Raw genomic sequence first — 15,316 nt, 5'->3', positions numbered from 1 at the left:
CTCTTAAAAAATAATAAATAGGGGCGCCTGGGTGGCTCAGTGGGTTAAAACCCCTGCCTTCAGGTCATGATACCAGGGGCCTGGGATCGAGGTCTCTGCTCAGCAGGGAGCCTGCTTCCCTTCCTCTCTCTCTGCCTGCCTCTCTGCCTACTTGTGATCTCTGTCAAATAAATAAATAAAATCTTTCGAAATAATAATAATAAATAAACAAGTAAATTTTTAGCCATTCTCGTATATAATGATATGTCTTTATGATTTCCCTTTGTATTTTTCTTTTTAAAGATTTTATTTATTTATTTGACAGAGATCACAGGTAGGCAGAGAGGCAGGCTGGATGGCGGGGGAAGCAGGTTCCCTGCCGAGCAGAAAGCCCGATGGGCTCAATCCAGCACCCTAGGATCATGACCTGAAGGCAGAGGCTTTAACCCACTGAGTCACCCAGGCACCCCTCCTTTGTATTTTTCATTGGGGTTTTATTTTGTATTTCTCTTACTTCCCAATGAGGCTAGACACTTTTCATATGTTTTGTTGGCCATTTAGATAATGTAGTCTTTTGTTTTTGTTTGTTTGCTGACCTGGCTTATCTAGTCTTCTACCCATTTTCCTATTGATTTATCTTAGTTTTTTCCTTCTTGTTAGAATTCTTTGTTATTTCAAAAATGAGCTCTTTGTTGGTTTTATATAGCCTGCTTTTTCATTTTCTTGAGGATGTCTTTTGATGAACCAAAATTCTGTATTTTCATGTCAAATTCATCTGTTTTTTTAATAATAGGTGCTTTTTTGTGTGCTGCTTAAGAAATCCTTCCTTAATGTCAGGAAAACATTATACCATATTATCTTCTAAAAGCTTTATTATTTATTTTTCATATTGAGTTATAAAGTTGTCCTGGAATTGATTTTTGTGACCGGTAATTCTTAATTAACTTGTTAATGCCCCTGCCTTCGATATACTTTTTATATTTTTTTCAGATTTTCTGGCTACCCTCAGCAGGACGGTTGGTCTGAATTACCTAGTTTGCCATTCCCAGAAGCAGAAATCTTTTAAAGTTTTAGTTTCACTTTGACTTAAAAAGGATCTATTCTGGTCTGTAAGGGGACCTTAAGAAATATGTTGACTAAAAAAAGTAATAAAAAAGACTAAAAACTATATAGATTCATGGTTGTTTTCATATTTTTTTTGCGAGATCAAAAAGAAGCCTCTGTTTCATCTGTGCTTCTTTCAGCTAGAAAGTACTTTTCGATAACTTAAAGCTTGCTATATAAAGTGAACAATTGTACCCTACTACTGTAGGGTAATTTTAGAACTAATCATAGCAAATTTTACAGTAAAATTAAGTATACTATCAAACATTGACTTTGATGATCAAACAGTTTAATCGTGGTAATGGCCTCCCCCCCTTTCTCTGTCTGTCCATATATTTAAACCTCTTTTTTGGCCAGAGATGGACTGTATGCAAACCACATCCAGAATGCTTTTAGTTTATGCCACAAAATATGAAGAAAATGTTTTCAGTTTATGGCAACTAGATCCATGACATATGATGCTCCAGGAACTGTTTTTACAGAGCACAAGATGCACAGGAACAGAATCACAAACTCACATGATTATTGGCAAGGAAAAAACTGGCTACGTGGCTGATGTTAAATTTGCTTTTTAAGACAAGCCAGATCAAGAAATGTCTGAAAAATATGAGGCTGTAGCAGTGAGATGATTTTGCAGTTAGTAAACACAGCCTCGGGAAGCCATGGCAAGGCAGTTTCTTATGAGCCATTTACAGCTTCTAGGAGGAGAGCACAGTGTGGGCGCTAGAGAGGAAAACCTGACGCGGCCTCCAGGGAATGTTGCTGGGGGAAGTAGAGCCTCTCCCGCACGCACGCGCGTGCATGTACACACACACACACACACACACACTCGCGCGCGCGATGGTGAGGGAGAAGCTCCTTGTCCCGCTGTCATGCAGAACCCCACCTAGCCCTCCCGATTCTGTTTCTGAGGCTCACAGTGGAGGAGGTGAGCTTGGTTGTAGCCGAGATGTTAAGAGTAAGCATTGCGTATGTGAAAGTTATGGCTCCCGAGCCACACACTTCCTTCCTGCTCATACCCTTATACCATTTTCTTTTCTTTTAAAATTAGTAGTTACTACAAGTGTGCTTCAAGGGTCCTCCGCACTCCCCATCCAGACCCTTTCGGGGGTCCATGAGGTCACAACCATTTTAATAATACTGACATGTATATGCCTTTTAGACTCACTCTCTCACGAGTGTGCTGTGGAGTTTTCCAGAGGCTTCCTGACATACGATACTGCAAAAGACTGAATGCAAAAGCAGATACGAGGATACAGCTGCTGTCTCATAAGCCAGACATTAAAGATATTTGCAAAAGTGTAAAACAATGGTACTTTTCTCAAATTTCTTTATCCTCTAAATATTATTTTTAACTTAAAGATGTTATGTGCAATAATATATTAATATTTTAAAATGGATATTTATGAGTAAATATCTTAAATTTTTCATAGCCTTAATTTTTAGTATGGGTAAATACTGATATTTTTAACCCACATAAACAGACACTCTTTAGGGTCCTTAATAATTTTTTGGAATTGTAACGAGATCCTTAGGCTATAAAACGTTTGCGAATCACAGCTTTAAGTCCTGTCAGTTCTGCTGGACTCCTAGTTTCTCTCTGAAAGCTGTCCTGTTCTGATTGTCTGGCTCATTGTTTTCTCTGAGTTGTCTTAACTTCTGTGCCACGTAGCTTAGTGCTTTTAGTTCTTGTGCAATTGATTGCTGTGCTGATTTTCTTCTCCTTATCAGTAGTGTTAAGATCTCTGAGGACAGGGATCATCTGTTAAATGAGAGTTTTTTGAGGTGTCCATGATGTACCTGGCTGAGCACAGCATAAATGGTGGTTATCGGGGGACGCCTGGGTGGCTCAGTTGGTTAAGCAGCTGCCTTCGGCTCAGGTCATGATCCCAGGGTCCTGGGATTGAGTCCCACATCGGGCTCCTTGCTCGGCAGGGAGCCTGCTTCTCCCTCTGCCTCTGCCTGCCTCTTTGTCTGTGCTCGCTCGCTCTCTCTCCCTCTGTCTCTGACAAATAAATAAATAAAATCTTTAAAAAAAAATGGTGGTTATCGGTTAATGGTTATCCATTTTATTATCATCTCCAATATAAATATTAAAATTTCCCTAACTTACTGGTTTTATTGGTGAATGCATTTAAAATTTTGTGAACTTTAATAGAAATAGCTATTTGATTAAAAAAAAAACGCCTACATCAAATTAATATACACTATGGAAAAAAAGAATAAAGCCTTTTTGATCATGATTCATCTGTAAATTTGGAATAAAAACTGAACATGTTAAACTGTTTAATTCTGATGCGACCAACAATGGAAGTAAAACCTGGCCATAGCCCCTTGCTCTGAAACCGCGAGCATCATGCTGGGCGCTTAGTAAGCATCCAGTAAAGCGGGCCGAGTTGACTCTGCTGTTTCAGTAGCTGCCTCTGCTGTTCCTGTAGCCAGCAGTCATCATTCCCTACCGTCCCCACCCCCACCTCCAAGTGGTGCCTGCTTGTGTTTAGGTTACTTCTGAAGACCCATCTGTTAAAGGATTGACAGGTCGTCCTAGACTAAGCTAGAAGGCATTAGTTGACCCCACTGAATACGTAGCTAAAAGTGAGCCCATACCCTTTTCTTCATCCCTGCTTCAGACTGAGCTTATTTTTCTTAGGCAGCCATCCTTGACTTACAGAATACATGAATAAATGTAACACTTTTGTGCCATGGACCTGTCAGTCCCAGAGTTTCCTTCACAGCTTCCCTCTGGAAGTCTAGGGGTCCCGCACAAGTAGCCCTCTGCCCTGAGAGGCCTCTGTACGCTGCCCCTGTTTTAAATGATGATACAGTAGTAAAGAAGACTCACATGCTGCCTTCAGTAGTCTGTACAACATAAACAAGCCTAGTGGAAATATATACCAGTTGTCTCTAACTCAGAACAAGTTCCCATCCAGACCACCTGTGGCAAGAGTGTGGCATTAAGGGGTGCCTGGGTGGCTCAGTTGGTTAAGCAACTGCCTTCAGCTCAGGTCATAATCCCGGAGTCTCAGGATCGAGTCCCGCATCCAGCTCCCAGCTCTGCAGGGAGTCTGCTTCTCCCTCCGACCTTCTCCTCTCTCATGCTTTCTCTCTCTCTTTCCCTCCCTGCCCCCAACCCCTCGGATAGATAAATAAAATCTTAAAAGAAAAAAAAAAAGTGCGGCATTAAGAAAGCCTTCATAGAAGATGTTTTCCTATACCTGCATCTTGAAGGTGGGGAAGAAATTTGCCTTGTGAGCAGGAAGGCAGTCCAAGTAGAAACAGTATATACAAACTCACTGGCACGTGAAGCCTTGTGGTGTTTAAAGAAAACTGAAAGCAGTGTGATGTTGTGAGATGGAGCTCAGAGGGGAACAGGTCCTGGGCTTTGGAAACCACCTAGTGAGAATTGGATTTTGTCTTGAAGATGGACGTTGCACTTTATAAAGGCAATTCTGATGGCAGTGGGGGTACAAGGGTCTTGAGGGTGTAAAAAAATGGAATAAATCTAGTGAGAAACTGCCAGAACTAATGCAGTGGTAGTAGGAATAGGGAAGAAAGTACATCCTGAACTAACTGACAGAGTTAGGTGAGAAGAAGATACTGATGACGGTGCCAGGTTTTTTTACTTGAGTGGGACGACAGTATTCCCAAGTGAGGCGGAAGGAGAAGAACACAGTTTGAGGGAAGATTATGAAGTTTTAGGTGTGTTGCATTTTAGGGACCTGTGGAACATGAGGCAAAGAGCATTGACCTTGGGCAGTTTATAGAAGGCTTTGAAGATGGTAAGAAAAGTCAGGATGACAGAGATTGGGAGTTTTCAAGACATAGATAGGAGTTGAATCTATGGGGGAAGTTAAAGATGTATGTGTATAACAAAGAGGGAAAGGGAAGGCTGTAACTCCCAAGGAACATACCAGTAATGAAAGAACGAGCAGAGAAAGATTCTATAGTAAGAGTCTGCAAAGAAATGGTGTAAGAGGTGGCACAAGTAATGAATTTGGCTCCTTCTGTGGGGTAAAGGGACATGATCTATGACAGTTTGGTATCAGAATTGGCCTCAGTCCTTGAACTCAGGAGTTGAGTTTGGTTACCCCACCACAACACGTGTACCCCTGCCCCCATGTGCAGAGGCAGCAGCTCCTCACCCAGCAACCCTCTGCTCCGTTGTGAATCTGAAAATCAGCAGCGTTGACAAAGGCCTGGGGCAGGCTGCAAGCCCAGGGAGACAGGAGGACCAGGCCCAGCTAAGAGACCAGCAACTAAAACAAGGTACCCCTGGCTCAGTGACTGCATCTGCACTATCTTTTTTTATTTTTTATTTTTTTTAACATTTTACCGTTAAGTAAGCTCTACAAACACGGGGCTCCAACTCACAACCCTGAGATCAGAAGTCTCATGCTCCACTGCCCCTGGATCTGCAGTGTCCTTGATAACAAGATAGGAAAGGGTCCCCCAAATGTTGAGACCTTCAGGTCATTCTGATTTTTAAATGTGAAAGAGAGGTTAAAACAAAAACAACTGAATGATAGCCATTGTATTTGATAATGGGATTGATAGGGGAAGATGTCCTATTGCAATGATTAATAAGCGAATGAGAGGTAAGGAAGGGTACAAAAGCTAGAGGAGACTTTAGGATTAAAGAAGATGGTATTCAGAATGTGCAGACTGGAACATTTTACAGAACTTCTAAAGTGTTGAACTTAAGTAGAGGTGACCTGAAACTGCACAGGTAACATTTCCAGATCTTGGAACAATCATAAGGCTTGTGTATTGGCAGGTAAGTAAACCCATCTGCCTGCAGCAGCCCATCTCCTCCACCTGTGCGGCTTGGGCTTTTGATATTATTTGTGTTACTTAATTTTTTTTCATGATTTTATTTATTTATTTATTTATTTAATTTATTTTTTTTATTTGACAGAGGGAGAAACACAGCGAGAGAGGGAACACAAGCAGGGGGAGTGGGAGAGGGAGAAGTAGGACTTCCCGCTGACCAGGGAGCTCAATGTGGGGCTTGATCCCAGAACCCTGGGATCGCGACCTGAGCCAAAGGCGGACTCTTAACGACTGAGCCACCCAGGAGCCCCTTTGTGTTATTTAATTAAATCAGTTCCTTCTCACCCACTTGGGCTGAGTGCCCTGCTTATAGAGCTGGACATGTGGTACCCTCCTATCAGCCACGATTGTCCTGGCATCTGGGCTCGCCTCCTGGAAAGGCCTTTCCGGCTCCCTTGCTGGTGTTTTGCTCCACGCTCACATCTGCTGCTTCACTTAAGATGCCTCTTCCAGACATCTTGCTTGAAGTCGGGCCCGTTGCCAATGACGTAAGTGGTCAGGGCTTTCAGCGTTACTTGTGACTGAGTTAAAAGTTTAAAGTATGCTTGACCCCCGAGCAGCGCAGGGGCCAGGGATGCCTGACCCCCTGTGCAGCCGGAAATCTGTGTATAACTTTGGCCTCCCCCAAAACTTAACTAATTATTGACTGGAAGCCTACCAATAATATAAGCAGTCAATTAACACTTATTTTGTATTTCATATGTATTACATACTGCATTCTTACAATAAAGTAAGCTAGAGAAAAGAAAGTGTTTTGAAGATAATCATAAGGGGGAAAATGCATTTTTAGAACTGTCCTATTAAAATATCTACATAGAAATGAGCCTACACTGTTCAAACTCATGTTGTTCAAGGGTGAACTGTGTATTCCTTTTTTTTTTTTTTTTAATGTTTTATTTATTTGTCAGCGAGATAGAGAGAGAAAGCAAGCACACAAGCAGGGAGAGTACCAGCAAGCAGGGGGAGAAGCAGGCTCCCTGCTGAGCGAGGAGCTCAGTGCGGGACTCAGATCCCAGGACTCTGGGATCATGACCTGAGCCAAAAGCAGATGCTTAACTGACTGAGTCAACCAGGCATCCCTCTTTTTTTTTTTTTTTTAAGATTTATTTTATTATTTTAGAGTGTTTGTGAGCAAGGTGAGGAGTGGGGCAGAAGGAGAGGGAGGGGCAGAATCCCAAGCAGATTCCCCACTGAGCATAGAACCCAACACAGGGCTCAATCCACGATCCCAAGATCATGACCTGAACTGAAACCAAGAGTCCGATACTCAACCAACTAAGCTACCCAGGCACCCTGAACTGTATATTCTTAATAGTCTAAATCCCAGAATTATGCCTGGAAATTAAACTGATAACAGTGGGGAGTCCTGGGTGAGGGTAGGGGCGAGGGGACTGTGATCAAGGAAGAGCCTTATCCATATCGCTTGAATTTTTTAAAATGAGAATTAGGCTGAATAATCACATTTGAAAATTAAAACTATGCCATATTAAAGTAGTAAAGTGAATATAATTTATTGGAAATGTCCTTCTTTCCTAGGAAAGATGTAGGCTTGATTGCATCCCATGAGTTCAATTAGGTAGTGGGCTTGGAGGAGCTCTTGAAGTCTACTTGAAGTTTAGCAGGGCCTAGTTGTGATTTAGTTCAAGACCCATGAAACCTTCCCAGCTGCGTGTGGATCTCAAAGCCAGTATGGTTGCTCTGCAAGAGAGCAAACTGGAATGCTTCAAATAGTTTAGTGCTGTGGCTGTATACAATCCAATGGTAGGGTTACAGTGCAGTTCCGAACATTTCAAAATGATGTTTTGAAGGAATTTGCCATTACTCGTACCTTAGAAGGAAAACAGTGCTGTAGATAACTTCAAGATAATTCCAAATGTTGATTTTAGAATCAAATGTTATCTTTGTCTTAAGTACAAGTGCATCTGATAAAGGAGGTTCACAGCCCTGCAGAGAAGCTTAGGGAAACCATTCTGTAAAAACTGGTTTCTAGAGTGCTTGGAAATTGCCCAGTTTCCTTCGCCTGCCTCTCCTCTGCTTCAGCTCCTTTTCCCCTCACTGAACACAGGCAGGCATCTGAGCCCACCAGCCAAGCAGGCAAAGGACTGAACTAGTGTCCTAAGCTTGTTTGTTAACAAGATACGTGATGGTGGGCTACTTTATGAAGTTGGTACAGAGTTTAGACAACTGGTAAGTCTAGAGAAGTCATGGTTAGCCTGGGCAGAAACTAATCAGGATAGAGAACTGAAAATTAGTCAGGGTTGTTCTCTTGACAATCTGTAGGTGACAAAACATGAAAGAATTGAATCTTTTTCTGAGGTGCTGAGGGTCATGCATAACCACATAGCTCATGTCCTCCATGAGGGCCAGACCCGTCTGGGAGGTTCCAGCCCGCTCCTTCAGCTTTTCCTGGTGCCATTTAACGGGGAGGGCTCCACACTGAAGTGCTGAGTTATTGGGAGGCTGTCGGGATTAAGTTCAGCTTGTTTATCCTGCTGGATACCAAATTCTAAGATGGGTAAGACGCAGAGAGCCCTTGTTGTCAAGAAGCCCCCGTTGAGTGTAGAAAGCAGACCCTCAGACACTACCCGCATTGTATGGTATATCTCAGAGGAGGGACACTTAGGGTAGCTAAGGACAGTACAGAAAACTTTCATGAGATAATTCCGGACGCAGATCTTACAAGAGGAGTAGATGGGAATTAAGCAAAGGGCCCTCAGTGCGTGTATTTCAGGCAAGGAAACCATGCACAGTCCCTGTGAGGAGGATATGAAGTGATGATAGAGGTAGAGAGATCTTGAATTTTACCTTAAAGGTAATGGGTAATTATTGACTGAATCTTGGCAGCAATTTACTCAGAGGTCACGTTTGCTTTTTAGAACAGAAGATGGCTGGGTTAACGGTGTGTATCGTAGGAGAATAGGGATAATGATTAAAATATCACTAATACTCATCATAGTGCAATTCCATCCGAGATTTATTTATTCAAACACTGCTAAAAAAATAAACGAAGGGAGAAGTGCTGATAGATAAGAGGGCAGCAAGATGCTTTCAAGATTCCCTGAAGCACCATCTCAAATACTAAGATGTGATGTGGAACTAAAGCTGGAACTCATAGTCTGCAGCCGTGGGGACAGAATACATTTTCTTGGACAGAAACATTTTTTTTTTAGGATTTTATTTATTTATTTGACAGAGATCAAAAGTAGACAGAGAGACAGGCAGAGAGAGAGGAGGAAGCAGGCTCCCTGCCAAGCAGAGATCCCGATGTGGGGCTCCATCCCAGGACCCTCTGAGATCATGACCTGAGCTGAAGGCAGAGGCTTAACCCACTGAGCCACCCAGGCGCCCCTCTTGGACAGAAACACTTAAACTGATTGTGAAACCAAGGACCCAACTTCCAAACAGTGACAGGTTTTCTGACAGCAGTGCAGACGCTAATCACAGATGAGTTTCCTAGGGCTTGTCCGGCATTCTTTTGACCACTTTTGCACACACACAGAAGTCCAGCCTTGAGCAGATCTCCTTCTGGCATTTGTTTCTGCCATTGCAAAATGAAGGGACTGGCTTGGGACCTCTAAATGTCGAATATGTTGTGGCTTTCATTTCATACATGTTCGCACATCTGTGTGTCCAGATGTGTACGGATGTATTTCATAAATACAGAGAGAGAGACATTCTGTCAGGACATAAATACAGTTTTCACTGCATCCATTAGCAGCTTGCTGTGATCCAGCTTGATTTTGACGAGGTCCTTCCAGCCATTATTTGGGAGCGGACGGGGGAGGAGCAAGAGTAGGGGCGGGAGACTAGCCAAGCTGCCTCCCCTAGCGAGGAATGATAATGGCAGCGGAAGTGGAGAATTCACATGCTGTGAATCTGAAATGACAGGATTGCTGATGAGGCTGTGAGGGGCCTGGGATAGGGGGAGAAATCCAGGATCGCCCTGAGGTGCTGACCCAAGCACAGGGCAGAGGGTGGTGCCCTTGATAAGACAGTGGGGACTGAAGAATGAGGTTCAGGCAGGGGATGAAGAGGACCGTTTGGGATGCGATGAATCCAAAGTGGTTATGAGACATCCTCGCGTCTAATGGAGAAGTTGAAAAGGGAACTTGGCATTTTTCTGGTAGAACACGTAAGGCAAAATCAATAATAAAGGTTTAATACGGGTTTTGGTGGTCCTTCAGAAGGTATTTCTGGGGTTTTTTAGAGATTTTCTTTCTTTCTTCATTCATTCATTCATTTATCTAGAGAGAACGTGCAAGTATAGGGAGGGAGAGGGAATCTCAAGCCAGCTCAGCACTGAGCATGGAACCTCACGACCCTGAAATCATGAGCTGAGCTAAGCTTAAACCAAGTCGATGTTATACCAGCTGAGCTCTCCAGACGCCCCTCTGCTCACATTCTTTATTGAGCATGTGGTGGGTGCCCTGCCCTGTACTGTTTTACACATATTCCATTTAGACTTCCAACGAATGCCGTGAAGAAGGTGCTGTGCCCGTTCTCAGTGTTGAATGAGGAAGCTGAGGCTTGAGAGCTTAGGGCATTGGCCCAACCGTCGATAGCTGGTGGATGAAAGGGCCTGAATTAGTGCGATTCTGCCCGACTCGGAGCTGAGCCCTGCCGCCCCCCCATGGCATCTTGCCGTGAGCACGCCCCTCATTGTGGTTTTTCTCTCTTTTCAGGGTTTGGGTTTTTTGCACTGAATGTAGTCTAGCCTCATCTTCACGGGTTCGTGTTGCCCCAGGATACTGTCAAAGGTAAGTTTTTAAAAAATTTCAATCCACGATGTATTGGCAGTGAAATGGGAGAGTCTTTATCTTAAAAAGAAGAAAAGTACATGTTGATGTATTGCTCCTTTCCCGGGTCGTTCCACGAGGATATGGAAAGTGGCCATCACAGCGGCTCTCTGCATTTCTCCTTCAGTAGGTCCCTTTGAAAAGCACATCAGTCCAAATGATTGATAGTAACATGTGGTGCCTCATCCTTTTATAAAGCTAGAATTTGTTATTAGGATTTAGCAATTGCACAGTATTCCGTGAGTGTATTCCTAGCTTCACTGCCTCTAGTCTGTCCTCACTCCAGTCTGTCGTCCGCAGTACTGCCAGGACCAGCTTTCAGAATGAGGTATTCACTCAGTCACTCCTGTACTCCAGCAGCTCTCGGGGCTTTCAGCTGCTACAGCTGCCATCCTACAAACTGCTTGAGAACCTAATTCCCATCAGTGCTTCTGGCTGCTTTTCTAGTGCCCCCGATCTGTTGTACGCCCTACTGGGCCATTTTCTGTTTCCCAAATACAGAATTCTTTTTCTCAGCTTTGTGCCTTGGTGGACGCTTTCGCAGCTCTCCACAGCGATCCACTGCTCTTTCTCGTATCTTTTCTATCGTCCCCTCTTCTAGGCCACGTTGGCAGAATTTCTTTCTCATCTGTATTCTAGGTACACCCATTACCGCGACCATGATACAGTATTCAGTATTTTATATTAGATATTTATTTATCTCTGTCTCCTTTGCTAGTCTGTAAACCCTTTGAGACTTCTTGGAAAGGAACAAACTGTTTCTTTAGCGCCTGTTGGCGGATACCTTGCTGAGCGCTGTGCATATGTTACTTCATTTAATCCTTGTAACACCTCCTCCTGACCAGTTTTATGGATGAAAATAATGAAGATTAGAGCGTTAAGTGCCCAGGATTACACAGCTAATAACCGACAAAGAATTATGAATGATTCTGCTCCTTCAAAGCCAAAGCTCTTCTCCTGGAGCTCTCCTGCTGAGCTTCACTGGGTGTGTGGTAGGGACCCAGGAAATAGCTATTGAACTGATAGAATTTCCAATTGCAGTTTAAATAAAAAAGGACTTTAGTTGATTAATTTGGTCCTTCCTATATAGAAATTTATTGACTATTACATTCCAGGTATACAGTTTTAAGTAACCTATGAGTATAGACATTAACGAGATCTAGTGTCCGGTGGCAAAGGGTTGACGGTGTCATAAGGGAGGCATCTGTGTAAGCAAGTAAAGTCAGTAGAGCATCACAGGAATAATAGGATAATAGATAATATAATAGAATAATAGAATTCCAGTAAGATCCTTGGGGGACATGGAGGAAGGACTCATCAGTTCTGCGCAGAGATGGATCAGGGAATACTTTTGAAAAGCTGAGTCTTGAATGATGAGAGGAGGGTGTTCTCTGGTGGTACCAGAGGAGGGAAAGGCAGAAGGAGTAGTATGAACAAAAACATGGAACCCGGAAATAATCTGGCATATTTGTGAAACCTGTAAGCAGTTCATTATGACGGGAGCAAAGGGAAAAAGAGGTCTGGCCGATGACACGGGAGAGACCTGTGAGGGCTAGATTCTGGAGAACTTGCAAGGTGGGAATACATTTGCCACCTTGGAGAGGAGACCTAGCCTGGATGCGGTGTGATGTACAGTTTTACTCATGTTTGTCGTTAACATCTGTTAAGTCCTGTTCTGTGTGTGCTAAAGCACTGCCAGGTCAAGACTGCCAGTCGCTACCACATATAGCAAGCTGGTGACAGCTCTGAGATGACATCATGTGCCGGAGCAGAAATGAGATGCTCATGTTGTCACGTCATCTTTGACAGCTTTGCTGCCACTTGTTCGGCCCTCCAGTGAATTTTCACAGAAGTGGGCTTTACCTTGACTTTTTCATCACTCTCTTAGCACCAGTACACTGGTCCCTTTGTCACTTCCCAAGTGGAACCCAGAGCTCAACCTCATACTTCTGCATGGCCTACTTCATTCTCCTTCCATTTTGTCAGAAGGGCAGTAAAATTCACAATGTAGACTAAACTATAAGCTGTGGTTTCACAGGAATATCACCAAGGTTTTTTCAAGAAACTCCTTTAGAGGGGCGTCTGGGTGGCTCAGTGGGTTAAGCCTCTGCCTTCAGCTTGGGTCATGCTCTCAGAGTCCTGGGATCAAGCCCCGCATGGGCTCTCTGCTCAGCAGGAAGCCTGCTTCTCTCTCTCACTCTCTCTCTCTCTCTGCCTGACTCTCTGCCTACTTGTGATCTCTCTCTGTCAAATAAATAAATGAAATCTTAAAAAAAAAAAAAGAAACTCCTTTAGAAAAAATAAGAATAGGGGTGCCTGGGTGGCTCAGTAGGTTAAAGTCTCTGCCTTCATCTCGGGTCATAATCCTGGGGTCGAGCCCTGCAGCAGGCTCTCTGCTCAGCAAGGAGCCTGCTTCCTCTTCTCTCTCTCTGCTTCCCTCGCTGTCTGCTTGTGATCTCTGTCTGTCAAATAAATAAATAAAATCTTTAAAAAAAAAGTGAGATTAGGTCCAAAACCATACACAAGAAAAATGATGTGTAGTAAGTAGGGAGACTATATGGTATTAATCAGAAAAGATTTTTAGAAATAAAAATTTACTGGATATTGGAAGGGGAGAGATGTGGATTGATGGTGAGGGGAAGGGCTTTCAAATGGGGCATGGACTGCATAGATAGAAATTAAATGTGAAACTAATAATACAGTATATGTGAATTAAATTGAATTTAAATTAAAAAAATTTTTAAAGATTTTATTAATTTATTTGACGGACAGAGATCACAAGTAGACAAAGAGGCAGGCAGAGAGCAAGAGGGGGAAACAGGCTCCCTGCTGAACAGAGAGCCCGATGTGGGGCTCGATCCCAGAACCCTGAGATCATGACCAGAGCCAAAGGCAGAGGCTTAACCCACTGAGCCACCCAGGCACCCCTAAATTAAATATTTTTAAAAAAGAAATTAAATTAGCAAGTTGTGTGGAGAGAGTGGAGAGAAGATTTGCCTGAGTGAAGTGGGGGATAGTGTGTGTTTGGGAAGTAGCTAAAAACAGTTGAAAAGTTTATAAAGTAAAAGTCTGCTATTCGTATCCAATGGTAATGGGATAATTGGGAAGATAAGACGGATACAGAAAACTTAATTCTGAAGAGAAGACTTTCCATATATAACCTGGAATTGAAGAGGACCTGATAAAAAACGTTCTCTCCCCTGAGTGAGTTCTGAACCACAGACATAGGATAAAGGAGTAAGGCAGGTGGAGAACAGATTATCACTTTTATTACCATTCAAGTTGACATAGAATCAGCTTGTATCTAACAGCAAGTCAGCTTTCTAATACTCAGCTCTGAAACTTAACAGGCTTCCTCACCCAGCAAGACGAGTCATGGACAGACCTCTGCCTCCTAGGAAAAGGAAGGAGCAGAGCAGAATAGGTGCTGCCACAGGAAGGGCCTAGGGGGGTGCTGGACTGTGCAGGCCCAGTTTCTCCTTCCAGACTCACTGACCAAACAAGGCACTTCACCCTGACAGCATGTGTCGGGAGTATAAGGCTAACAGCAGTAAAGGGATGTGGCCTCATGTGGAAGGAAATGTCTAGAGTGGGCAAGTTCTCCTCCCCTAACACATAGTGGCTCTTGTCTCCTAGCACATGGGTCTTAAGTAGTAATCCAGGTCACGTTGGCTCTGTCCCTCCCCTCTAGGGTGGGAGGGGGGACATCTCAGGACACTCCTGCTCCCACTTTCAAGAGGACAGACCCCCACTACCACTCTTCTCTTGGGCATTTTCTTGGGCAAAATTGATAGACAAAATAGGATTTTGCCCCCCAGGAGATCCTAAAATGGATCAGCACAGCATATAAATTATACAAACTCCAAGACTAAACAAAATTGTTTGAGCACTCTCCCCATAGCCGCCAGATTCAGAAAGTAAGCCTGCCTCCTGCCCACGAGCAGTAATTTCTGATAAAAGTATGTTCTCAGAACGCTGTACTCAGTCTTGCCACCTTGGTGTCTGAGGGAGGATGGGTGAGGTCCTCTTGGTTTGGGGCTCTCCAGGGTATCCGGTTACCCCATGCCAGTGTGCAGAATCCACAACTTGGACACTTCCACCCAATTTGGAAAAATCTGCCAGCAGGAGATTAAATTTGGAACTGGGCCTTTACCACATCTCAAAAAAACCCAGCCAGTGTACAGACTTCTGCTTTAAAAATTAATCCTTGAAGTATCACCTTCTTTTTGCAATATTTAGGGATTTATAGTAGTGGTGTCCCCAGTTACCAAGTTCCTTCCCTTCCTCCGTAAGTTCCCTGGCTCCCTGCCTTCTATGAGTATAGTGAGACAACTCTTCAATTTCCGTTTCGCCTTTGGACTGCCTGTGTAAGCCGAGCACGAACAATTTAAACGTAGAACTTCACCCATTTTGTAGCACATGTGCCGTGTGACGTTCAGCTGCCTTGCAGCTTATGTGCAGCAAGCAAATAATTGTTCCACTCATTAAAATCTAAAGAGCCTGTATGAAAAAAGTCTCTTTTCCCTACAGTCTAATCTTTGCCTCAGCCGTGCCTGCTTAGGAAAAGCTGTGCCTGCATAATTCAAGGTCAGGCAGCAGCCTTCTGT

At 43.5% G+C, this 15,316-nt stretch overlaps 1 protein-coding gene across 9 annotated transcripts in view; it reads left to right on the top strand.

The window, feature by feature from the left end:
- Positions 1-15,316, top strand: part of TNRC6B (trinucleotide repeat containing adaptor 6B) — a 261,883-nt gene that overhangs the window by 53,454 nt on the left and 193,113 nt on the right. For 8 of the 9 annotated variants that reach the window (XM_045083823.1, XM_045083818.1, XM_045083812.1 and 5 more), the window contains exon 2: positions 10,596-10,670. The exons of the other annotated variant lie outside the window; for it this stretch is intronic. The gene's annotated coding sequence lies outside the window, so the exon portion shown is untranslated. The remainder of the gene's footprint in view (positions 1-10,595; positions 10,671-15,316) is intronic. 9 annotated transcript variants of the gene reach the window in all.

This window comes from Mustela putorius, unplaced genomic scaffold (genome assembly GCF_011764305.1).
Source record: "Mustela putorius furo isolate JIRA1106 unplaced genomic scaffold, ASM1176430v1.1 tig00000738_pilon_pilon_pilon, whole genome shotgun sequence".
NCBI classification, from domain to species: Eukaryota; Metazoa; Chordata; class Mammalia; order Carnivora; family Mustelidae; genus Mustela; species Mustela putorius.
Note: the sequence above shows the minus strand (reverse complement) of the source record. Positions and strands in the feature narration are given on the sequence as shown.